We start from the raw sequence: 27,620 nt of genomic DNA on the forward strand, positions 1-27,620 counted from the left end.
TTGAATTAGCTAATCTAACCAAATGTGTTGATGCAGGCAGTGCTGAATGTACGAAAAGAATTGAGCAATTGCGTGAATTTGTACAAGCGGTGCAGATTGAGTATAGACAAGCTACTGAAACACAACAACGTGAAATTGATGTTCTGAAAGGAGTACAAGGGGTAAAGTACCAAGAGAAGGAAATAGAAAAACAACAGGTTCTCAAAGACAAAGATTGTGAAACTATTAACTTTCGTATGAATAGGCAAGAAGGTGTTACACACGAACTAAACATTACGTAAAGGAACTAGCGGAAAAGACAAGTGAGATACGTGCGGAAGTGCAAGCGCACAGGCAAATCTTAAAACTGAACAGTGAACGATCAGATGGAATCGAACAAACGTTAGGAAGCTTTAGGAAACACCATAAAGTTACTGTTGAATTGATAATTGAGCACTTTGGGAAACAGCCCGCTGTTATTGTAAAATCGGAACATAATCGATATGTTGCACAGGGAATGCATAAATTAGAGGGAATTAATCACGAATTGTTAGCACGTCAGTAACATATCGAAGACAAAATTCGACAATTACAGACTATCGTGCGTTTATCAAGCGTAGAGAGAATAAGTTTGATACGGAGTTTGACGACTCAGATTATCAGAGTGAAGGATTCGAATCCGATGGATCTGGTGGTAGTGTAAAACAAGTCTATTCGCGTAGTTTCCAAACTAAACCGTATTATTTAAGTAAGGGATTTGCAGCACCTCCCAAATTATACAGGGCTTCCGGATAGTACAACTGCGCTTTCATATATTCAGGATTTGAAAGAAAAGGCCAGAGTAGTTTGCATATATGAAGACGATTTGTTTCACATTATTCCATGTCTTGTCGAGCAAGTGGATAAAGAGTGGGTTGCGAATTATCCGAGGAAGTTTGAAACTTTTGATCAGTTTGAAAAGGCTTTAATAGACACGTTTGATTCAGATAATATTGTCGCCAGTCAGATCGCTTTGTGTAGGTGTAGGCGGTTTGATCTAAAGACTCATGACAATATTCGTAGTTTTGCATGAAACAGTACTAATTACTAAAAGATTTAAATCCAGAAAGTTCAACTGTAAAAATCATTGCAATCATTATCGACACTTTGCCACGAAGGTACCGTGAAGAATTGACATTGCATCCGTGCATTTTGTTTCAACAGTTTTTGGCCAGTATTGCTAGGATTGAATCATTAAGGGCAACGGAAAATAATAACGTGAAGAGAGGTTAGAATACATACAACAATAATAATTACAAAGACAATCGTTCGTTTCGTGTGCAGCAAACTAAAACGACAAACGCGTCGTCCAATGGCCATCAGAGAAGTAATAGACGAAATAATTACAATAATGGTGCAAGGTAGAATCACGGTAATAAGGCAACAATGATGGTGAAAATACACAAACGAATAATGAACAGAATCGAACGGAAGAACTTCGTAGTGACAGAGATAATAATTGGTGTGGAAATAACAATCGTAGGGAACATCGAGGGAATAATAGAATTCGAAGGTTTTGGCCGGCGAATTTTTGGGCGGCTATGTTTCGGCTGCCAGATTTTGTCCGTATCCCATTTTCATAAATGAGTAAAGTATAATATCATTTGCATCAACGGTGGAAGTTGCGAATTTATTTAAGAAATGCTGTAATGAATAACCAGACGCACGACATGCTAAATACAGAAAAGAGTAATGTCCACAAAATGGAAATAAATCATCTTGAATGCGTTTATTATTCCATATATAAAATAAGCAGTTACGTTTTAGAAACCTTATATGGTATGATATATACAGTGGAAGACCGTAACTATCGAAATATTCACCAACCCCTAATTTTGAAATATAAACGGCAACACAGTGTTCACCTGCTTTATCACTAGAATCAGTGTTTATAATTATCGCAGTAGGAAATGTGTGAATAAAACGTGGTAATTGGTCTGCAATGTACACACCGATAAAATGATCGTTAGACAGATTTTGTTGTAATGCATCATAAAGTTGAAGTGTATTTAACATGTTAATCAATATATATTTTTCTTTGGAAATCAGTTTCTAATTCTGAAGATAACACACCGTAAATAATTGCTGTTACAGATGTCAATGCATCATTAAAGTGAACCTCAAAACGTACACTTCTTTAACGTTGTGGATTACTATGAAATGCAGCACTAGCACTAGAATCAGGAGTTCTATGCATCCGGACCATATATGCATCCGGACCATATTCTGCTAACCCATTCTTCCAATCTCCTAAATACAATCCTATTTTTAACTGTTGAGATTTGTTGCACATAACACTGCCGGTATCATAATATAATACAAGCTCGCCAAGTAATTCCAAGTAACGGAATAATTGGAGGCGAGCGTTTGTCGTGGAGTATGCGGCTATTACCACATTGATATTTTTATCTGGAGGGATAACGCTATCGTTAACACCCCAGTTGAGCACGCGGATTTTATCACCAATTGGAATACAAGATTTAACCTGAATATTCGGGTTTGTTAATTTATAAAAATACTCCTCGGGATTTCTAATAATATCGATTTGCTCCATGTTCTCCTTTTGAAAGAATTTGCCACACAGCAGTTTATAACCAGTTTTGAAATACGTTTCTTAGGTTTGTTGTGCATAATCTTTTCTCGGTCTAAGTGGATGCCTTTTTTCATAATATTCGTGTATGAACTGGTCTTTTTGTTGTTCAGTGGCGCATTCTGCGGGCCAGCCGTTAAATTAAGTCTTGATCATAAACAGGTTAATGTACTCCGTGAAAAGACCGCACTCCTTCTTTTCACCGTCATATATTACGACCTCATACCTTCATACCTCGTGTTTTTCGATCACTGTATCCTTTCTCAACAGCCACCCGCACCTCATCTACAACCCATAAAGCGGTCAAAGCTCTCTTCTCATCCGAATGTGTGCATTCTTCTTCATTCAGAGTTTCCGCATGTGTTCGGCATAGGGGGAATAGTAACTTTAAACCACACCGATAGGGCAACACGGTGTGGTAGATATTGTCTGGAGCTAACACCTTATACTTTATTATCCGCTCGAATTCTGCAATATCCTGGCACTCGCTCTCTCTGGCATAAATTTTCGGATGACCCACAGGATATTTTTTCACCTTACAACAATAAGGATAGAGGGATATGATGTCGGTATACATGAAACATTCCCCTCTTTCACTTTTTGTAGAGTTTCATTGCGTCGACCCTTCCGCCATACAGAAAGAATTGGACATTTCTTAGTCCTGTTGTTTTTTTACAATTTTTTTACCATCGGATATTCTTTGAGAAACTCTCGCTTTGGCACCCCATATTTCATGCACTATATACCCCAGTTCTTTTAATTTATTAATTTTGTTTATTGTGTTCTCAAAGCGCATACTAAAATAGTGTATGCGTCTTTATATATGGTGTTATCACTGCCTGTGGGGTAACACAGTTGGTAATCCTGAAATAGGCACCCTTGGTACTCCGAAACATGTTCTGCGTTGTTATATATTGCATATACATCCACTTTATAGCCACCACGCACCACAATTTCTCGGCCGTTACCAGAATGCTGGATTTGTGCTTTTAATCGGTCCGCCTCATACACGATCCACTGAACAGCGCTGACAGATTGGTTATCTCGCCACCTGTACCCGATATGTGGGATAATACCAATGGTATCTGATTGCAAGAACTTTATCCTATACATTAAATTAAACTCGTTGGCAATGATTAGAGTTTCTAGAAACGAAAAAAAAACAAAACGAGTGTCATAGCCCTTCGCATTATGAGCTATGGCTACTATTATGTTAATACCAGAAGGCCTTTGTGCCAAATAATATAGAAACTAGAATACATTTGTCTCCATAAAATACATTTTCTCTAATACCGCATACACCAACCGTTCACATGTATTATTTTTACTGTTGTAGCATATCCGTTCACTTACTAAAAGGTTGGGCTCATGTTCTAAAATACCGCGGGCTATTTCCTTATCTTGTCGGCACTTAATGTCATAAAACACTAATAACCATTTTTGTGGAGTACGTATTCTGCATGGCTGAATGTAATATAAATGTCCTTATGGCGTCATATTATTACAACCATACAGAATACTTCCCCACAGACATGCGGATTCCTCTCTTTTTCACCACGTGTGCTTTAAGACATTGAGGGTACACTTTCACAATATCGCATAATGAAGACATGATTATTGTAACATTGAGCTCCGTAAAAGCATCTATTACATTCCTTACAATATATTACACTTTCTGTAACGTTGCATGGTGGATTATTCTGGTATTTATTACACAAGGCTTTATACTTCCCCACATGCCTGTCTTTAATGTGAAACTTTTTATGACATTCTTCACAATAGTAAGAGCATGAAAATGCCGCAGTTAGGTTAGTGATTACATTGTAATGGTTGTTAATATACAGTAAATTAATACGTTTACTCTGACCGGGCCCCTCGAAACGTATTTTTCACCAGACAATCCTTCATACACAGTAATTTTGTATACTGGTAAATAAGTTTGAAATTTTTTAAATTTCGGTATTCCACCACCGTTCTCTAAATTAACACAAGCTTATTTTACAGTTCAGAGACCTTATTATACATATTTGTTGAGTATATATTACTATATCTATGTATATCTTTTCTGTTGTCTTTATGTTCAATAAGGCCTATAGCCACTACCAATGCTTGGCACAAACATTAAAAATCGGAGTTTTTAATAATGACAATACCTGTGTTGTGTTTAATATACTCATTTATATTAGTGAAATTCTGTTTCACCCGTCCCATACCAATAGGTAGTTCTACGTGGTGGAAATAGACAACGAAACGGTCCCGATATAGGAATGATGTGTTTGATGGTATTACCTTTTCTAAAGCAGTCCATACATTATCAGCTTTCATGTTACTACCAGCTCTAAAAGACAAAAAAATGGTTTATCTGGGTTTCATTAATGAACGTCAGCCCTGCACGATGATGAGGGAGTACACTTCTCATAACATACTCTACCAAATCACGCATACTATTTTCTAGCCAGGCAAGGGGTTTTCTTCCTTTTTGGGGAGGGGTTAATTCGACCGTCATTAAATTACCATTATCCTTAAATTACCTATAATATTGATGTGATTCAGATAATATACTAAATCTCTCCAATTTTGTAAAATCGTTATTATTATTAATGTTGGCTGTTTTACTATAATTGGGTCTCTTGCCACTATAGAATACCAAGTAGTGATTTTTGCAATAGTGTATTATCGTTAATATTTGCTGTTTTACAACGATCAGCAATCATTCACTGTAGATCACCAAGAAGCCTTTTTCTAATAGTGTATTATCGTTAATGTTTGTTGCTTTACTATAATTGGGTCTCTTGTCACTATATAACACACAGTAGTGTCTGCTCTAATAACGTATTAAACTTCATGCTCACTCCTTTCACGCTATATTGAAACCACCGTTTATAGCATTTCTACTGAATTGAAACAGAAGCTGAAATCGGAATTGAAGCGAAGCAGGAATCGGAACTGGTGCTGGCACTGGAACACGAACTCTACTCTTGTGCGTGTGTATCACCACACTAGAGTTTATGATTAAATAAAGAGGTTACCCTATATCCTAACAGTGAAAACAACGCTTATAGCATTTCTACTGAATCGAAACAGAAGCCGGAATCGAAACTGGTGCTGGCACTGGAAAATGAACCGGAACTCTTGTGTGGTTGTGTCACCGCTCTATAGTTTATGACTAAATAAAGGGGTTCCCTGGGTCCCAACATAAGACAATTCCCTCTCATTCTTATAGAAACGAACTCACCCTTGAATTACGGGACCCAATAGGTCTTCCTCCACAGCACACTGAGGAGGGGTTTCCCCCGCATAGCTGTCCAGCGGAGGAAGGGAACTAGCCGGAATGTCGTGCCGTCTCAGAGTGAAGAGCTGGCTATGGATGCCTCTCTTTTATACTCTCCCGGTGACTTCATTTCGTCCGGCACATGAGTAGTACTTTAAAACATTACAAGATATTTTAAAATAATAACACACTTTTTCCAATTATAAAACTTATTATCAATTTGGAGAGTATTTCATTGGCCTACGACCATAGGAATAATCGCGAATATTTTGACGTTGCCAAATTTGACATTGCCGCGACACGCAGCATATACTCTGAGAGTTTCATTGTCCTTTGAACAGGGGTGGTGCATTCTTTTCTCCAATTCCTCGAGAACGGCTAGAGCTAGAAGCACACGGTTTTCAAATTTGCCTATGACCAGGGGTGGGCCATTGTTGCCAAAATTTCAGATAATCGTAATTCTCTTGAGAACGGTCGGAGCTAGAATCACACGGTTTCCAAATTTGCCTATGATTAGGGGTGGCACATTGTTGCCAAAACTGTAAGAAACCGCTCAGTCGCATCTTGTCCATAAAGCTCAAGGCCCCAGTATTTTGACCCTGAAATTTTCACTATTTCGAGAAAATTATTCCTTTTTATGTAACATGGTGCTACAATCATGAATTTGAAAATATAAAGTGGCTACGAGGTCACCTTGGTCACGCCTCTTCGCATTTACTGCTGTGGTCAGGGGTTTGGCGATAGCGGCCCTGCCATGAATTTATATTTTATGAAGTTCCCCTTGCACTGTTTTCGATGAAACCGGGCTCTGTAGGCCGGAATTGAGTTCAGACGTAATTTTCATTCCAGTGGTCTTTGTAGCTGCCACAATCTGTTTTAATACCCTCCTGCCACTATCTGACAGGATTGTCGTTCGACCACAGTTGTGCTTTGCAGACGTCGTTTGCTCATGAATTGTGTACGCCCTCGTGACATTGGACACAGTACCTTTCGATAATCCACAATGTTTGTCACTGTTGCCACTTTAGCTTCAACCGCTTCAACCAGACGGGCACCAACGAACATGTCTCTTTGGAAACTGTCAGGTCGCCCATTTTACAGCACCACTTTCAGACCGTGACACTCACAGGTGAACTGGTTACTGCTGACGGAAGAGGAAGGTCCACATGACACATTGAAAACAAAAATCGATCGGCAACCGCAAACGCGTTGTACAATGGAGGACAAAACTTACATGTTCTGTATGAAGTGTTTTGATATTTTGTCCAGCTCCTGTATATGCCCTGAGAAAATGGTGACCCATGTTGTCAGGAAGACGTATAATTATCACTGACCACTATGCCCTTCTTTTCCTTAAACGTGTTAAATCATAGAATAATAGGTCATGACATTGGAGCGCTGAAATCAGCAAATTTCAACACTATATAGAATTTGTAAAAGGCGAAAATAACGAATTTTTTAACCCTCTAAGTCGATTATTTCCGTCAAACGAACATAGACTGCTTAAAGTACACTCGTTCCAAGTATTGCAGGATAAAGTTCTCAATATTTCTCCTGAACGATTGACCGATCTCCAAAGGAATTGTTCCGATTCTAGAAATCTTATTCGTGTTTTAGAAGGAAGAGTGGATGAAATAGTATTTTGAAATAGTAGATCTTGTAAGCAACATTACAAATTTGTAAACCACCAGTTTTGGCGCACAACATACTCACCGCGTACAATTCCGTTCTGGGACACCCACGCAGAGATCGTACAATACCACTTTTTTAAAGGCATTTCATTGGAAAGGATTAAGACACTCAGTTAAGAATTTCATTAGAGATTGTATCACATACACTCAAATGAAACCAGATCAACACACGCCGGCAAAGCTGTTAAGTACTATTCCATCACAAAGATTGCGAGAATGTATCTCTATTAATATGTTGGGGGCATATCCAGTTGGATTGTGACAGAAAGGCTCCGCCCTTGTTATAATGGATTTTTATACACGATATTGCACTGCATTTGCGTTAAGAAGCTCAACTGCTAAGGCGATTGTTAAGTGCTTCGAAGAGTATTACTTCCCCATGTTAGGAGTGACTAATTTGATTTTGTCAGATAATGCACCTGTTTTGCATTCCAAATGTTTTCTTCAGGCTATGAAAAAATATAATATAGTCCTTAAGTGTTGTACTGTTTATCATGCTCAGAGTTCTCTAGTAGAGAGAATAATTAAAGGGTTAGTGCAGACATTACGAACTTTGTGCTGAGTCACGTAAGGAATGGGCCGAAAATTTAATAATAATAATAATAATAATAATAATAATAATAATAATAATAATAATAATAATAATAATAATAATAATAATAATAACTGCAAAAATACCGAGAGCAACATTTTTTATCTTTTAACGATATCATGTACGTGATAAAATGATTCTATAAAAGAAGCTTCAAGAGTGTCGCAATTGTAACTTATGAGCAATGACACAGTTTGTAACAAAATTTAAAACTGTATATTTTCGTACGCCTAAAATAAAAAATACAAAAATATCAAAAGCACGCTCTTTATTTTTTAACCATATCATGTATGTGCTACTAAAAGTTTCCAAAGTTTTATAGTTGTAACTTATGAGCAGTGACACAATTTGTAACAAAACTTAAAACTGTATATTTCCGTACATAAAAAATAATAATTACAAAGTACAAAAACGCCCTCTTTATTTTTAACCATACCATGTACGGTACGTGTTAAGATGAATGTACAAAAAAGTTTCAAAAGTTTCATAGTTGTAACTTTTGAGCAGTGGCACAATTTGTAAAAATCCTAAAATTTGCTTGTATGCCCATTAATGTTTGACAATGTAACTTTTTGCAACGTTCCTTAAGATCTGCTGAAAGAGCAAAACTTAAGCTTTCATATGACACCTGGATGAGCCCAATAACTTCAAAGTAAGGAAGTTATGATATTTTAGTTCCGTGATGCTGAATGGCGGAAAGTGAAATTGAAGCAAAATTCACATGTTTTAAAAATTTCTCCCCGGCCCATTTCTCATCCAAAAAATTTGAAAAAATTAATTTAGCATAATTCCATTGATATTAATGTATGAAAAATATTTGAAGAGAATCTGAGACATTGAATCACGGCCATGTTTGAAAAATATGTGATTGGCATAGATTGATCCTGTATTAATATTTTAATGTGCTTATTTGGTCTTATCGTTACTTAGTTATTTTTATTATTACTTTTTGTGTTCCGTTTTTCATTTTTTAAAATCTTAATTACAAGTATTAGCTATTGGAAAACCCTGAGCTGCATTGCTCACTTTAATAATAATTTTATATTTTATTATTATTATTATTATTATTATTATTATTATTATTATTATTATTATTATTATTATTATTATTATTATTATACTGCAACGCATAATAGGAAACATATTTTAATCTGTTGGATTTTAACAAGCCATAATGAATGCATATCCTAAAACAACTTTATTTTAGAATTTTTAATACAACTTAGTGGATTTACATTTATTTTTAATTTTTAACATCTCATAATCTTATTGTTTTTAGTAGTCAACATAGTCAGTGTTTTTATCATTAATAACTTATATTAAGGAGGTAATCATAATTTGTCACTTGTATTATATTATAGTGCTAAAATAATGTAGAATAAGACAAAGTGCTGTATTTTAGCTGTTCTCAGCACATAAAAAGTAAAGCTTAAATTATTATTATTATTATTATTATTATTATTATTATTATTATTATTATTATTATTATTATTATTATTATTATTATTATTATTGTTGTTTTAGTAGGTAGCTTATATTGTATGCATTGTGTGTTAATTTTGTCTGAATAGGTGCTGTATTTTTGCCGTTAGGCTGTTCATGTCACACAAATAAACATTATAATTATTATTATTAAATGCCTCTACATGTTACTGCAGGTAATATTTTACGATGTTCCTTCTGCCTTTTCATAAAGAATTCTTCTGAAGTGAAAGTTTCACACGAAATAACAACGCCTTGTCTAGACATCTTAGTGAGGAACCCTCACCCTTTTTATTTCCACTCTACGTCAAACATCTTAAAATGCTTAAAATTCTGTTTGATTATTTTAAGTGAAAAGTTCAAGTACCTTAAAATTCTTAAAAATTCTTCCTTAGTTATTATCTATATCGCGATTTCTGTGTACTCTCTAAATTTCAATTTTCTAGGTTAAGTATGTTAGTCTAAGCATCTGCAAGTCAGTCAGTAAGTCAGAATTTCTTCTTTTCTTGAAAGAGATTATTATTAATATTGCAACATTCAAACTAGTTTCACGTGAAAGTATTAATTGTTTTGATCTTCTATTTACAGGATATGACGTTGAGGAAGAGAAGAAACAAATATATGGTAAGTTAAGAAATTGAAAGAATTTTATTTATTTTTATATAGTTCTACCGTACACAAACTTTCATAGGAAACAGCATACAAAAGTTATAAAGTTGACACAGATGTATTAATAATTTCGCCTGAAGTACGATTAATTGTATTGATCATTGTACAGGGTGGTTACAAATCATTGTAAAATTTTAGAAGACTATACATATTTTTACACAAACTTTAGAAGACTGTATTTTCAGGAATACTGAGCAGAAATGCGTGATCTTCCAATGATTTGTACTTCTTTCATATTAGTGGTTGTAGTACAGCAGACATCCAAGCGGTAATCTTATTCATGCTAAACCCTCTCAGGAAGAAATCATATCGTGAGGACCGCTGAACGTGGTAACCATATGAAGAACGACTTGCCTGCAGACGTTACGCGACTAGTCCATCTTTCTAGCAGGTATTGATTTAGATATCTTTGGACATTCATCTGTCAATGTGGAGAGTTAGGTCTTCTTGGAAAATGAACACTTGTTCCTTCTTTCCCAAAAAGTGTGACATTAAACAACCTTCCAAAATATCAAGTTACACATTTCCCTTGATACTGTTCTCAGAAAAAATATTTTGGAAGTCAACATATTTGTTATAAAGGGTACAAAACTCGTTCTTTTCGGATCCGTGCGGCGATTTTCTGAACCTCATTTTCGGAAGTTATGTATGTTGCCTTACCGGATAAATGAAAGTCATTTTATTATTGATAATCATTCGTTCCAACAAACCATCGTTCGCTTTAATCTTGTGCATAAAACAACATAATAACCTCAAAAGCCATGAACATAACATATTATAAAATAATATCTGCGTATTACGCGTAGGTCTTACACCGAGTACATCTAAAGTCAAAATAAAACTTCAAATATCTCTCTTCCCAATAACATTGAGATAATGTGTATCTGTTCAGTATTAGCAAAAGTATAGCCTTCTGAAATCATCCAGTAATTTGTAACAACCCTGTATAATCATGCATGATATTGGTTATTCTTATAGTTCTTTCTTAACTGATAGAGATTTAATAATTTATCTTCATTTCTTTTTATCTGACAAGAAACTTTTCAGCTTGACAAAAGCATTCCTTGTCAAAGTAAAAACTTTATAAAAGGTATATAATGATATAAATCCGGTTCAGGATTTTAGATATCTGAACAGATTAGAAATACCATACTATTCATCAAGATAACTTGTTCCAAATACCTCAGGAACGAAAATTGTCTTGTGTGCATAATATTTTTTAATATTTCTTTGCAGAGGAAATTTTTGCAGATGTCGAAGAACAGATTAGAAAAGGTAAGTGTAGAAATCTAATTTTCAATCTTCTAATATTATATTCTGTATATATTTATCTAGTATAATTGGTGATGTCTTTGTCCACTTACATTCGTATATACAAAGCAAAAAAATATTAATGAAGTTATATAGCTTTAACTCAGAATGGACATTTATGTTGTTTAGATTTACTAATTTTACGTCCTAGCTAGTTTCACTAAGCTAGCAATAAGTTTTTGCCCTGGCATAGAGAGAGCTGAACTTGAAATTTGAAACTTATGCATATTCATCTTCTTCTACATAGACACCATTCAATATAAAAGCGTTTTCGAGACTTTCTTTATACATTGATAGCTTTTTTGTGAAAAATAATGTCACATTGGCTACAGAACCAGAGCCTCATAATGAAAAATTATACCATCCATAGAAAAACACCTTCCTTTCAGCGACCCTTCATTTTGTGATACAAGGAGTCTAAGGGCGCGAGGTCAAAGGAATATGGAGGTTAGGGAAGTGAATAGAATCAGGACTTTGTACAACATTTAACGTTTCCTGAGCTTTGTGGGGGGGGGGAGTTCTTAACTGATAAGTGGACACCTTTTGGTATGTGCGACTCAGCACATTAGAGCATTCAGGACTTTTTAAAAAGTCTCTTGTAATATGTTCCAGTCTTCCTATAACTATTTGTTAGGTAAGTGAACATTACGCTCTTGTAACCACAGGAAACAAGAGCATGACCTCCTTGGCCGAAGTGTGCTCGCAGATCTTGTTTGGTAGTAATGACTTTCTTTTCACTCGTTATAACTTTAGTCTGTGTGTCATGGTGATGTTAACATTTATCCATGGCTAGAAGGGAATCGATACAAACATTCTCATTGTGAACACAGAAAGTCAATACTTTGAATGCACAATCAACACGTTGCAGTTTCTAGAAGCGTGTGTAAATAACTTGGAAACATAGTGTATTGAGACTTTGGATAGGTGCAGATTGTTGTTATCAAAGATTATGGATAACCTGGATGATGGATGGACCAGTAACATATTTTCACTTCTTTCATACGTTAGTTGTTTTACCATCCATCCATATTCATTCCATTTTCCTAATCATGTCGTCATTGATGACTGTATACAGGGATGTTTTCCTTTGATCCGTTGCCCAAACTCATGTACCAATATTTTAATTATCTCTTCCATGTTTATATGGTGATTAACAACTAATACTTTGCAGCATACAGTTTTCCTTTACATTATGTAGCCACTTCTCAGTAAGTAATGCGAAACAAATTGAATTTGAGCATAGTGAACTTTAGCGGAAGAAATGAGTTGCCCGAATGTGTTCATGAACACCCTTAGTTTGTCAAGTTATGTTTCAGCCTTACAGATGCAGCTGAGTGTAATAAAACATTTATAAGTTTCTAAAGATCAAGTTACGGATTTTAAAACAATTTCTTTAAGATACAAAGTTAAGTAGAATATTGTTTACTTCAATAATGTATATTTCAATCATATCATACAGTATATTGCTTGTTATGTGTGTTCAAGAGTCATCCCATGGTAGTAACTGAATGTGCTAGTTACTTGATTTAGTGTTAAGCACGCAAACGTAGTTAATAAATTTTTAAAACAGTCAGAGAAAACTGCTTTTCTTTTGTTCTAGCCTACAGAGAAATCAACGGATCTGAAGAAGAGGAGGGTGATGCGTATTAGAGAATGTTCGTTCCAGGTAAAATCTTTTAATTCGAAAATTGTTCAAAAATATAACATATAATAAATTACGAGTACAAAATTTGAATACAAGACAAACTCGAAAGATGATTTAAAGATAACTTTAAAGAAGTGATCTATTAAATGAAATGAAACATATACTATAAGATATGATAAAAGAAAAACGGTATTTGTATATTTTTAGCAGCAACTACTGACGCTACTGATGTAATTTGTCCGATAGCCTGAACCGTTGAGACAGGCAGCGTTAAGTTGGTACACGTTCTGACTTATCAGTCAGCGTCCAGAGCCACTAGATTTAGGTTGTGTTTACCGCATCTGTAGTGCATCATGGATTTCGAACAACGCGTGAACATTAAGTTCTGTTTTAAATTGGAAAAAAGTACACAAAGAAAGTAATGAAGAGTTGAAATTGGTGTAGGCAATAATGCTGTATCTCTGAAGACTGTTTACAAGTATGGTATGAGCGGTTTAAAAACATAAATGAATCAATAGAAGACGAGCAAAGTGCGAAACGTCCACCATCCTCAAAAACAGAAGAAAAGAATGAAACAATGGCAAGAATTGTTCATTCTAAGAGGCGAATAACTATTCGAGAGTTTACCGAAGAATATAGCATTTCGTACGGGTCCGTACAAAGTATTTTAACCGATATTTTACAAATGAGAAGAGTGAGTGCAAAATTTGTTTCCCACACCGCGTATTTTTGGCCGAAAAAATATTCCTCCACCCACATCCACCGTACGCTTCGGATATAGGATCATGTGACTTCTGACTCTTCCCACAAATTAAAACTGTGCCTAAAGGAAAACATTTTGACATCACTTCTGACAATGAAAGAGCCATGTCAGAGCAGAAGTTGAACGCCTTTTCAAAAGAAGCCTTCCAGAAATGCTTCCAGTCAGGATTCAACGTTGAGATAAGTGAATTGCTAGCCAAGAACAGTACTTTGAAGGAGATTAAACAAAATGCTATATAAGCTTATTACTTTGCTTCTAATAAAGTTATTCACTGTATTTTTTATCACAACTCGTATCTTAATAAACAGAAGTCGTTAACCGCCTTCTTTAAGAAAGGAAAGAGCAAGAATAATGAAGATCAAAAATGGAGATTATTTGGTGGAAGAGTTGAAGAAATTATGTTATTTGGGGAATACAGTACAGTATACAGTAGCAAGGTTAATAGATGCAAATAGACAGGCAAAATTTAGAATAGCTGATACGAAGAAGGCATTCGAAGAAAAACAAAAGCTTCAAACCAGAAACTCGACATTGAACTGAAGAAACAACTGAAGAAAGTATACGAATGAAGTGTAGCGTTGTATTTATGTAAGGTATGAATTGTAGAAGAAGAGGAGAGGCATAAACCTTCGAAGTATAGTGCTATAGAAGAAAGCTGAATATTAGGTGGGTGAATAATATATACCAAATGGAAAAATGATGAAAGTAATAGAAGAATACATTAGTATACTGAAGGCTATTTCGAAAAGAAGAGACATGAATGATTAGACATATTACGAAACATGAAGGAATTACATGATTAGCTATAGAGGGAATGACAAAAGTTAAAGAAAACAGACGATGATCATGATTGAAATATACAGACCGAAGACGAATACAAGACGGAGGGAAGAAAATATACAAATGAAAAATCTTGGCCAAATATTATAAGACGAATGGAAGAAAAGATACACAAATGAAAGGTCTAGGCCAAATAATATAAGACGAATGGAAGAAAAGATATAAATGAAAGATCTAGGCCAAATAAGACGGATGGAAGAAAAGATACAAATGAAAAGTCAAGGCCAAATAATATAAGGCGAATGGAAGAAAAGATACACAAATGAAAGGTCCAGGCCAAATAATATAAGAAGAATGGAAGAGAAGATACAAATGAAAGATCTAGGCCAAATAAGACGAATGGAAAAATATAGAAATGAAAGATCTAGGCCAAATAATATAAGACGAATGGAAGAAAAGATACACAAATGAAAGGTCTAGGCCAAATAATATAAGACAAATGGAAGAAAAAATACACAAATGAAAGGTCTAGGCCAAATAATATAAGACAAAGGGAAAAAATGGTACACACAAATGAAAAGTCTGTTTCAAAACAAGAAAGAATGAAAAGGTGCTTCAACTAATAGAGAGATTGCTAATCTGAGGAGAATAGTTGGCGTTAAAATGCCTACGAGAATATTTTTAAATTACTACTAACTCCAGCTAAGTAGCTATACTGATGAAAAGTAAAATTATGTCCTAGAAAGGAACTTCAATCCACAAACTGGTACGTTCAAGGTTACGACTAAAATATCCAAAGAAAATTAGGAAGGGAAATCAATTTCCAATTCTTGCATACGTTTCTTCGAATATTGTTCTTATAGTTAGAGTACAGAACTACTTTCTTAATTTTGACATCTTACTTTCCTGTACCATATAGTTTAATTCTTTTTAAATACCAAATACCGATTTTGCATGCATTGCACGTTTAGTTTAAACCTAAACAGTGATCATAACATAACTACGAGAAAGTCTAATAACACGAAAAAATTAATTTTTAAAATTTATTTTTTTAAAGTGGAAATTGTTTAACAATAATATAATGAGTTACTAACTGAAGATTTGTATACAAAAGAGGCTGGAAAGTCATTGTAAAAAATAATTAAAGAAGTAAAGAAGTGATACCTTAAACGAAACGGAACACAAAAGATCTGAATAAACGAATTGATAAATGCTTTCTTCAAGAAATAAAACACGTTAGAATATTGTCGACAATATATCAAAATAATCATTAATTCCACCTATGTGGATTTACTGATAAACAGCGAGTAAAGAGAAAAAATGTGTTGAAAACAAACTTCCATTATCCCAGTTTTTTGTTAATGTATTCAAAGAAATTAGTTCAAGATCTACATCCTCACTAAATAAAATTAGTTCTTCTTTGAGCTGATTACCATCTTGTTATAACGTCTTATTATTTCTATAGGAAATGTTACGTACAGTACAAATACTTACGATACGAGATGGCCATTACATTGTTCTAATTTTAATATTTTTTTTCTATTTTTGTCAGATAGATACTAAGGATTTTACGTCCAGAGTATTAAGAAAATCGGTTATGGTATTTTCGTATTACATGAGGAATTAATGTACACCCGTGTAACGTGGGTTCCTGTCACCACGGCATGGCGCGTCCTCAGGTTGCGGATCGAGGAGAAGGCCTCTAGATATAGAGGTTAGCTGCGAATATACTGAATAAGCAGTCGCGGATAGACGACTAGGAGTGTTCCTCCAGCTTAGGGGTTTGGGTAGGGCTAACAACCTCATCCTGTAAAAAAAAGCACTTGTTCAGAAATATTCACAAAAGCCTCCGACAACGACTGATAACTTGGCACGACCTCAGCAAAAGAAAATGGACATGAGATTTGGAACATGGAATATTAGGAGTCTTTATAGGGCAGGCGCGTTAAAATCCGTAACGAGGGAGTTAGAGAAATATAGGATGGACATAGTAGGAGTTCAGGAAGTTAGGTGGGAAGGAAATGGATCTGAGAATTCCGGAAATTTTACGTTCTTTTACGGGGAAGGAAATAAAAATCACCTGTTAGGAACAGGGTTTTTCGTTAATAAACGTATATTAACAGCAATTACACGGGTTGAATTTGTCACTGACAGACTTTCTTTTATTACTCTTAAGGGACGGTGGTGTGATATTATTGTTTTAAATGTACATGCCCCAACTGAAGACAAGGATGACGATATAAAAGACAGTTTTTACGAAGAAGTGGAACGGATATTTGACCAACTCCCGCGATACAATATGAAAATTCTACTAAGGGATTTCAATGCGAAGGTAGGGCGAGAGGATATTTTCAAACCGATTATAGGGAACGAAAGTCTGCATAAGGAAAGTAATGACAACGGTGTTAGACTCGTGAATTTTGCAACATCCAAAAACCTAATCGTGAAGAGTACAAAATTCCCACATCGCGACATTCATAAATACACTTGGAGATCACCAGACGGGAAAACACATAATCAAATTGATCACGTTTTAGTAGATAGAAGAAGACAATCTAGCATAATTGATGTCCGGTCGTTTAGAGGGGCTGATTGTGACACTGACCACTACCTGGTAGCAGCGATAATACGAGAGAGGTTATCGTTGAATAAAGGTAATATTCACTGTCCGGAAACGGAGAGATTTAATTTAAAGAAATTAGAAGAGAACCAGGTAAGACGGAAATACCAGATTGAAGTTTCGAATAGATTCTCGGCTTTAGAAGATTCGGAGTGCACTAGTGTTGAGGATACCTGGATTGAAATTAGAGATAGCATTAAAATTTCGGCAATAGAAAAATTGGGACACGCGGAAATACGTAGGAACAAACCATGGTTCGACCAGGAATGCATAAAACTAGCAGAGAAGAGAAAACAGGCAAAATTACGTTGGCTACAAACTCCGAATGAAATAACTACACAAAATTTCGCAGATATCAAGCGGGAAACATCCAAAACTTTTAGAACAAAGAAGCGCGATTTTCTGAAATCTAAAATTAAGGAACTTGAAGATAATAGTAAAAATAAAAACATCCGGGACATTTATAAGGGAATCAACAAATTTAAGAAAGGCTATCAACCTCGTGCTTATATATTAAAGAAATCTGACGGTACAGTTCTCACTGACACGGATAGCATCTTAAATAGCAGGAAAGATTTCTTTGACGATTTGCTTAACACGCAATCGAAAACTAGTGTGCGTGGAGAAAAGGAGATACACACCGCAGAACCGTATATTCCAGAACCAAACCGAATAGAAGTAGAAACTGCTATAAAGAAATTAAAGAAACACAAATCTCCGGGTGGAAACGAAATTACGTCTGAGTTAATATTAGCTGGAGGCGAAAAATTGTGGAACAAGATACACAAACTCATTCTCCTTATCTGGAACAAGGAAGAATTGCCACAAGAGTGGAAAGAATTAATCATTGTTCCAATTCACAAGAAAGGCTACAAAACTGACTGTAATAATTATCGAGGCATTTCTCTTCTGTCAACATCCTATAAAATCCTTTCAAATATTCTATTAGCAAGACTGACCCCATACGCAGATGAAATTATTGGAGATTATCAATGCGGATTTAGACGGAATCAATCAACTATCGACCAAATATTTACCATTCGCCAAGTACTCGAAAAAAAGTGGGGATACAATACCCCGGTACATCAACTATTTATTGATTTTAGAAAGGCGTACGACTCGGTTAGGAGAGAAACATTTACAACGTTCTTACAGAACTTGGAATACCGAGAAAGCTAATTAGATTAATTAAGATATGTTTAAATGAATCCCAAAGTAAAGTTCGGGTAGGAAAATTTTTGTCCACGAGCTTTCACATCGAAAATGGCCTGAAACAAGGAGATGCATTGTCGCCATTATTATTTAACTTCGTTCTGGAATACGCTATAAGGAAAATCAAAGACAGCAACCAGGGCCTAGAGTTGAACGGTATTCACCAGATTATGGCATATGCTGATGATGTAAATTTAATAGGTGATGATAGGAGAACAATAGAAAGAAATGCAGAGATCTTATTAAACGCTTGCAGGGACATGGATTTAGAAGTAAATGCAGAGAAAACTAAATACATGGAAGTGCGTCGGGACCGTAATACAGCAAATTATGGATGCGTTAAAATATTAAATAAAACTTTTGATAAAGTGGATAGTTTCAAATATCTACGATCAATATTAACAGAGGAAAATCATATTCACGAAGAAATTAAATGTCGACTAAAAGCAGGGAATTCGTGTTACTATTCGGTTCAAAATCTCTTGTCGCGAATTCTGTCGAGGAATTTGAAGCTTAAAATATATAAAACGATAATCATGCCTGTTGTTTTGTATGGCTGCGAAACATGGTCACTTACTCTGAGGGAAGAACATAGACTGAAAGTATTTGAGAACAAGATCCTGAGACGAATAGGACCCAAGAGGAACGGGAATGGGGAATGGCGGAAACTGCATAACGAGGAACTACATAATTTATATGGTTTACCCAACATTGTTAGGGTCGTCAAGTCTAGGAGGCTTAGATGGGCGAGTCATGTAGCTAGAATGGAAGAAAGTGGAGACGCTTTCAAAGTCTTGACTGGAAGACCAATTGGAAAACGACCATTAGGAAGACCTAGGCGCAGATGGGAGGACAATATTAAGATGGATCTCGCTGAGATAAGAATACAAAGTAGAAACTGGATCCAATTGGCTAAGGATAGAAGTCAGTGGAGAGCTTTTGTGAACGCGGCATTGAACCTCCGGGTTCCATAGGCCATAGAGTTAGTTAGTTAGTTATTAATGTACACAACAGAACTGTTGAAGTGTGTAATTCAATTAACGATCGATTGTATACTTCAATGCACCTGAATGGAAGTAGTGCCACTAATTTGAACAATATGCGTAATATTGTTGACCCATTTTTGAATCAAAGGAATGGTAAGACAGATTACTATATGGTCTACTATATCGGATTAGGGCCTATTTTAATAATATCAAATAGGTTTGGCATAATTGGTTCATTCATTTTGAAAAGGCTATATTTTCAAATTATTACACGTACCCACTATGAAAAGAACCACAAATTCACCAAGTTTGTATTGTGTAGAGTTTGACACTTCGTCATTGACACATCCCAGTTTGTGACTACTCAAATGATGAACTTCCGCGTCGATGTACTGGACATATTGGTGAGAATTACTTAGCTCTGTTCACCTGGCCTTCCAGATATAATGAGTTAACGCCCTGCGACTTCTTCCTGTACGGTCCGAAAACTAGAAACTTATTTCTGCTGCACTCACTCAATTGTCCTGGATCCGATGTTCATGATTATCGCTCCCTATTCTCTAAACCAGTGGTTCTCAACCTAATTTCTATCACGATCTCCTATTTTTATCACATCCTCTTGCCAGCGACCCTCCTTATAATTTATGGTTTGTAATACGCTTGTGTGGGACTTTTACTTTGTAATATACCAATTGCGGAGATCTCACGATATCCATCTATTTCTGTAATAGTAGAATTCATCCTTTGTATATAGCAGATACAGTAACTTTCCTAAAAGCGAATGGTTTAAAACCAAATTTGGTCAGTTCTTGTTTACATAAACCCCACTACCGCAACCTCAAGTTGAGCTCAAAGAACGCATCAGTGCTGCAGGGTAGACAATTGACAGGACTATGCTGCAAAATGTATGAAATGAGCTCGCGTATCGTTTGGACGTGTGGCGTGTCACCAAAGGGGCACATGTTGAACATTTGTAAAGGGTGTATAAACTTAGTGAGTTTGTGGTTCTTTACGTATATCTTTCATGTGTGTAAGTGTAATATTTTTGAAACTATAGGCCTTTTCAAAATGAACGAATCATTTATGCTAGCCTGTATATAACTAGACAGACACACTTTGTGCTGTCTAGTTCTATACTATACTTTATGCTGTCTAGACTTCATGTAACATTTATGCCCTATAGACACTCTTTAAATGTCGATAGACAGAAGTTAAATAGAGCAAAAAGATGAAAATGTCACAATTATCAAATTGGAGTAGCCAAAATGAGCCCAGCATAGAAAAGAGTATTTGGTAAGTACCATTATATTGGTTTACCTCATCCCATCATGACAGGTCAATTTCACGCACAGATGAGGAAGCTATGCTGAAAAAGTCTTAACAATGGTAAAATAACAGCAATAAAAAGTTGAACTATGACCGAAAACTAGAAACTTATTTCTGCTGCTCTCGCTCAATTGTCCTGGATCCGATGTTCATGATTATCGCTCCCTATTCTCTAAACCAGTGGTTCTCAACCTAATTTCTATCACGACCTCCAATTTTTATCACATCCTCTTCCCAGTGATCTTTCTTATAATTTATGGTTTGTAATAAGCTTGTGTGGGACTTTTACTTTGTAATATACCAATTACGGAGATCTCACGATATCCATCTATTTCTATAATAGTAGAATCCATCTTTTGTATATAGTGGATACAGTAACTTTCGTAAAAACGAATGGATTGAAACCAAATTTGGTCAGTTCATTCACCGAATCCGATCCGTCATACCGTTTCAAAATAGAGGCTACTTGAAAATTTTAACCCTTAACTGGAAGGATGAGTTTTATTACATACGTGGAAGTATGTGTCTGATAGACACGAAACGCCGAAACTTTGGTTCCCTTGGCAAAGTATTTCATAAATTTATTCTTATCACCTAATAATATAAAATTTGTTTCAAAATACATACATAATGCAAGTGCTACGTAAGAGAAAAAATCTATTATTGAGAAAAACTTATCTTTTTTCATTAAAATGACATTTTGTAATACACTTTTTTTGTGAACAAAATTTTTCTTGAAAGAACAGCAAGTTTCAAAATTAGTTGCTTCTCTCAACCAAACACATCACGCACTCTTTCCTGGAACATTTGAGACACACTGGCTTTTCACAGTTGACGCACCTATGTGCTGTGTTCCTGTTCTTCTGATAAGGACAAAGGCTATATTTTCTTTTGTTTTCCATTTTGTCACTTTTCGCCATCTGTTAATCGTCTTCCTTATTCGGCGTTGTCTTCCTGAGAACATTCTCGATTGTTGTTGCCAGATCTCTCCACAAATTATGAATCTTCAACCTCCTTTGAAGATTAGGTCTCATGACGTTCATGGCTAGTTCTATCACAAATGTGTATCTGGAAGTACTTGGGCTGTTTTTAAAATATCAGTACAGAATGCAGCTATTTACCGTACTTATATTTACTAACGTGAATATAATGTCGTCATCAAGAATTAGAGACCAAATATCTTCCATTTTAGGATTTTCACTTGAATTTCTAACAATATTTGGCACACCTGGAATTCTCGTATTATATTTTGACGAGGAACATGTCTAGTCCTTATTGGTTCTTTAGATTCCCAAGAATATCCTTTCTTGCCTTGAAGGAAAGCCGGAACATCTTTTTCATTATTTGTCGTTCAACTTACAGACGAAATACCTTCTTCGATATTACGACAATCTCCATCATCAGTGGAAGAACCAAATGTGTCAGGTATGAACGAGAGATCCACATCTGAATCATGATCAGAAAACAGATCTTCCATGTTTTTTCTTCCTCTTCTTTCCACATTTTTAAAAGCTTGGCGCCAAAATGGGTTCATCCACTTTCCTTACATCGCTTGATTTTCTTTTCCTAGATGTAGAAGATCCTTCCACCATTGATACTAAATTCAAATCACCAACATCAGTAACACTTGTGTGCAAGAAAACTACACTACTGGAAGTATGTGTCCACAGGACATAGTGATGAGCGCAAGAGTCTTGGTATTGCAGTTTTTGCAAGAGTCTTGCATGCAAGACCAAGACCAAGACCAGGAATCCCGGTACAAGACCAAGACCAAGACCAAGACCAAGACCATACCTGCAAGACCAAGACTCTTGCGCAAGAGTCTTGCACAAGTACCGGCACTACTTGATTCTTTTTATATAATGTAGAAAAGAAGGAGATGGATTTCTTGGCTTCAGTGAAAATGCTGCTGGAGTGAATGTGTTCCCAGTCGCTTAAGAAATCCGTGTGAGTCGATCTGCCCCTGTAGCTTATAACAACAGTATGTCGTTTTCTGAATTGGTTGTTCGCGTTTCATGTAGATATTACTCGTTTTCAAGCCACACAGGTGTCATCCTGTACCATGTGAGGTTTTTTGGTGGACAAACATCGTGTGCGTGGGTTTTCTAAGCATTTTTTAGTTTCCTCCTACTTTCTTCATTCCACCATTTCAGTCATTTCTCATCATCACTGAATCCCTTAGCCTTGGTGCACAATCGTGGGACATTAAACTAGATACTTAATTTCATTTCAAAGCATATTAGTAGTGTTCTTCCTCCAAAACTAAAGAGAAATGTAGTATTGAACATCGTTAATACCGTACACCATAGGTGTCGACTACATGGGTATGGCCTTGGCACCGAGACTCAAGCGTCCGTTGGAAATTTTCAATGTGTGCTCTTAAAACTAGTATCGAAATAACATTTTTATAACATTGACAAAAACTTATTGCATGTGACCGCAAGTTTCATTTCATGGGCGGATGCTTATATATTGAATAATTGTTTATTAATATAACTTTTAGCCTCCTTAGGTATACGCCACATCGAGATTAACATTATACTACAACAATAAATTTATATCATAAAATTGAAAGTGACTATTTTTGTGACTCCTAATCTCTTGAACCAGCCGAACGATCTCGATCAAATTTTCAACATGGATGAGGTTTGGGCCTGAGAGTGTTTTCATTTCAGTTTGACGGTAAAACTTACTACAGGGGAAAGGGGGAGTTATAAAGTAATAAATAAAACTTAATAACTCTTGAACCAAACGACCAATCTTGATCAATTTTTAACATAGATGAGGTTCAAGCCTGGAATGTTATCTGTGAGTTCACTTTGACGGAGCAATGTAGAAGAAAAGGAGGATGGAATTGCTAAGTTTGTGACAATAACTCTTGAACAGATCTCAATCAAATGTTTAACATGTATGAGGTTCGGTCCTGGAAAGTTTTTTTAGAGTTTGTTTCACTTTGATGGTAGAAGCTAGGGGAGGGGAAGAGAGGGGGATATATATATATATATATATATATATATATATATATATATATATATATATATATATATATATATATATATATATATATAAAATAAATAAAAGCTAATAACTTTTGAAACATCCGACCGTTCTTGATCAGACTTTCAACATAGATGCTGTTCAGGCCTGGAGCGATTTTTATCATTTTACTTTGACGGTGCAACGTAAGGGAGGGGGAGGAGGGAGATATATGTATTTTTAAAAAAATAAAGATATAAGTGCTGTCTTTGTGACTTCATCACTCTTGAACCAGCCAATCTATCTCAATCAAAATTTCAACATAGATGAGATTCGGACTTGGGGTGTTTTTTTTTTCTTTTATCAAATCAATTTTACGGTAGAACTTAGGGAAGGAGGAGGGGATGGAAAATGTACAAAAATAAATAAAAATTTAATAACTCTTGAACTACCCGACTGAAGTCGATCTCATTTTCAACATAGACGAGGATCGGATTTGAGATGGTTTCTGTCATATCACTTTGACGGTGCAGTGTAGGGAAGGGGGAATGAAAGATATTTAAAAAGGATCGAAAATGACCGATATTAAAATGGAGTCTATAGTTTTAGGGGTCGCTGAGATAAACAGTGACACTTCCGATGCTATTTAAATCCAAGTTCAGCCTCGTAGCTTGACGGAGGGAAGAGAAGATATAAATATAAACGATCGAAAATGGCAAATATTATTGTCGAATCTATAGTCCCCCCTAAAAAAAGAAATGAAATGAAATCTTTTAGTTTTAAGTCCCACGGTTATGCTAGTTAGGCTAAAGGAGACGGTGATGATGAGAAATGAATGAAATGAAGAAAGTGGGAGAAAATGGAAGAGCCTCGAGAAAACCCATAAGCACGGTGTTTGTCCACCATAAAATCTACACGGCGCGAGCTGGGATCGAACTAGGGATCCCAAGCACCAGAGGTGAACGCTCTACAACTGAGCCTCCGCTCCCCCGCCATGGTTTTCCAGTTCGCTGAGTTGAATACTGATACTTCCGATATCTTTTACGACCAAATTCTGCCTCGTAACTTAGGGAGAAATGACCAAATATTAGTGTCGAATCCATAGTTTTCGGCGTCGCTAAGGTGAACACTGATACCTCCTATCCCGTTTAAATGCAAATTCAGCATCGCAACTTGGGGGAGGAGCAAGATATACAAAATTATCGAAAATTACCATTATCAATGTCGAACTCATGGTTTTCGAGGTCATTGAGATGAACAATGACATTTCCGATGCTGTACCTCGTAACATGGGGGAGAAGGATATATATATATATATGTTTATTGAAAATGGCCGATATTAGTGCCGAATCCATAATTTTTGGGGTCTCTGACACGAACAGTGACTCTTCTGATGTTTAAATTCAAATTCAGCCCCGCAACTTGGGGAGGAGGAGGTGAGAGAAATATAAAAATAATCGAAAATGACCGATATCAGAGAGCGCTTTACTAATAGTAAAAAGTGACTGACTAACGAAATATATTATTATTTTTTTTTAAGTTTAACCGAACGTAGTGGGTAATTGATGCTAGTAATCCATATTCACAAGTGAGACTTCAAATAACTTGGATTTTGATGCCGTTATTTTATATTTCCAATACAGGTCAAAAGTATTTATATAGATTGAATTTACACAAAAGACAGACAGTTGAATCGTTTTCAGTTTTCACTCAAACTATTCTAAAATATTAAGAGGTTTGATTATAATAGTTATTATTTTAATTCTCTCTCTCTCTCTCTCTCTCTCTTTTTTTTAGTCAATATTGCTAAATATATCACCATCTTCATAATAGCTATTCTGCCATTATTGGCAGGTTACTTGCTGCAACTGAGAATCTTCGACGTTCGGTGGTCCTCAGCTAGTCTCTTCGTCTTGACGTAGCAGTTTTCGTTTTAATACCTTCCTTTAATAGTATCCTTCGCTCCCTCCCTCTCTTTCCTTCCACAATACCCTCCAGCACGTCCCTCATAATACAGTTCCTCCCCAGCCAATATCCTAACCAATTCCCCTTCCTTCTCTTAACAATATCTAATATTCTTTTTTTCCTACTGCTAATTTTTTAAAACACCTTCTCATTCGTTGTCCGTTCAACACAGCTAATTCTCTCCTTTTTTCTCCATGCCCATGTATTGAAAGCCTGCAATTTTTTATCACTTTTGCGTAATGTAAATGTTTCTGCCCCATAGAGTACGTATTGGAATCAATAAAACAAAATCTCAATATTTAATTGGAAGTTTGATTAATACAAGAATTAGCTAATCGTGGTTGAAAAGAAAAATCTGACGCCCTTAGAGTGTAAAAATAATTTTGCAATTAATGGTACTTCAATAATCTGTGCCGTCTTTCATGCGTCTCAGGGGTAGCCTCCCCAGTTTGGGAACCAGTAGAATGTTGGATCTGTTAAAAAATGTAAACAGATTACGAAGTGTTGTAGTTTAGTTATATCTTATAAGTAGTGAAGCGTGGGCAACCAGTAAAAAAGGAAAGGTCATCACCTATGTTGTACACTATCATCATACTTACACAAAGTTAAACTATATTACATTTAGAAACATGCATTGTATTTCCGTTACTGTTGGCACAGTGTAGAGATTATTATTCCTTATATCCATAGTAAAATTTACCTATGAAAAGCTTGAGATTTCTTAAATGCAAGACTTGCAAGACTCTTGCATGCAAGACCAAGACCAAGACCAAGACTGGGTGTGCAAGACCAAGACCAAGACCAAGACCAAGACTGGGTGTGCAAGACCAAGACCAAGACTGGGTATACAAGACCAAGACCAAGACCAAGACCACCGCGGTCTTGGTCTTGGTCTTGCATTTGCTCATCACTAACAGGACACGCAAAAAAGTGACGTTATTGGAAGTATGTGCCTCCCAGACACGTTAGGTTTCAAAAAGAGCTGTTGTGAGCTAACACACAAGCGCCACCGACAACAATGAATCACACCACCAAACTAATAAATATATTTTATGAAGGTACTGAAGAGCTCGCTTCACTGAAACATACAGGGTTGCCAGCACAGCAAAAGAAAAAAATCATGCGTGTCTGTCAGACACATACTTCCAGTTAAGGGTTAAAACTTCATAACTGTCTTAATTTTGGGTCATATGATTAAAAAAATTAAGTGGTTTCTAATTTTGGTTAAAAAAACTTGGACAGTTGTTAAATATTACTGAATATTTTACTGACAGTTACTGAATATTTTAATTTTTCAGAGACCGCCACTTTGTGTTGCCTCATATTGTTGTGAATTTGTTACATTGCTGTGTACGTGTTCAGTACTGTTAAAAGTAACTTGTGAATAGGTTACTAATCATTTGAATTGATTTTTAAACAACTTTACATCTATTGAACATAATTTGTACGCTTATTTTTTGTTGTTCTTAACAGTATGTATAAAAATAAACATGCGCCTATCAGAACGAAATTCAAAATAATATTAGATCTTAATTATATTTATCTCTTCCGCTTATCTTCGCCACCCACATAAACCCCTCTCGTGACCTCCGGGTTGAGAAACCCTGTTCTAAGCTCTTTCTTTGAGCCTAGAGCAGAGTAGCACAACTGATAAAGGTAACGAGGTGGGTAATTGTTATAAGGAAATGAAACCATCAGTAGATGCCAGACGCAAACTTGTAAT

General features: G+C 35.7%; 1 long non-coding RNA gene across 1 annotated transcript in view; it reads left to right on the forward strand.

Annotated features, from left to right (window-relative positions):
* LOC145691608 (uncharacterized) overlaps window positions 1-27,620 on the forward strand; it is a 66,732-nt gene that overhangs the window by 38,569 nt on the left and 543 nt on the right. Inside the window, exons 10-12 of the long non-coding RNA XR_014132424.1 lie at window positions 10,233-10,268; window positions 11,550-11,588; window positions 13,225-13,290. This is a non-coding gene — a long non-coding RNA (uncharacterized LOC145691608). The remainder of the gene's footprint in view (window positions 1-10,232; window positions 10,269-11,549; window positions 11,589-13,224; window positions 13,291-27,620) is intronic.

This window comes from Thermobia domestica, chromosome 8, assembly GCF_964235325.1.
Source record: "Thermobia domestica chromosome 8, izTheDome1.hap1.1, whole genome shotgun sequence".
NCBI lineage: Eukaryota > Metazoa > Arthropoda > Insecta > Zygentoma > Lepismatidae > Thermobia > Thermobia domestica.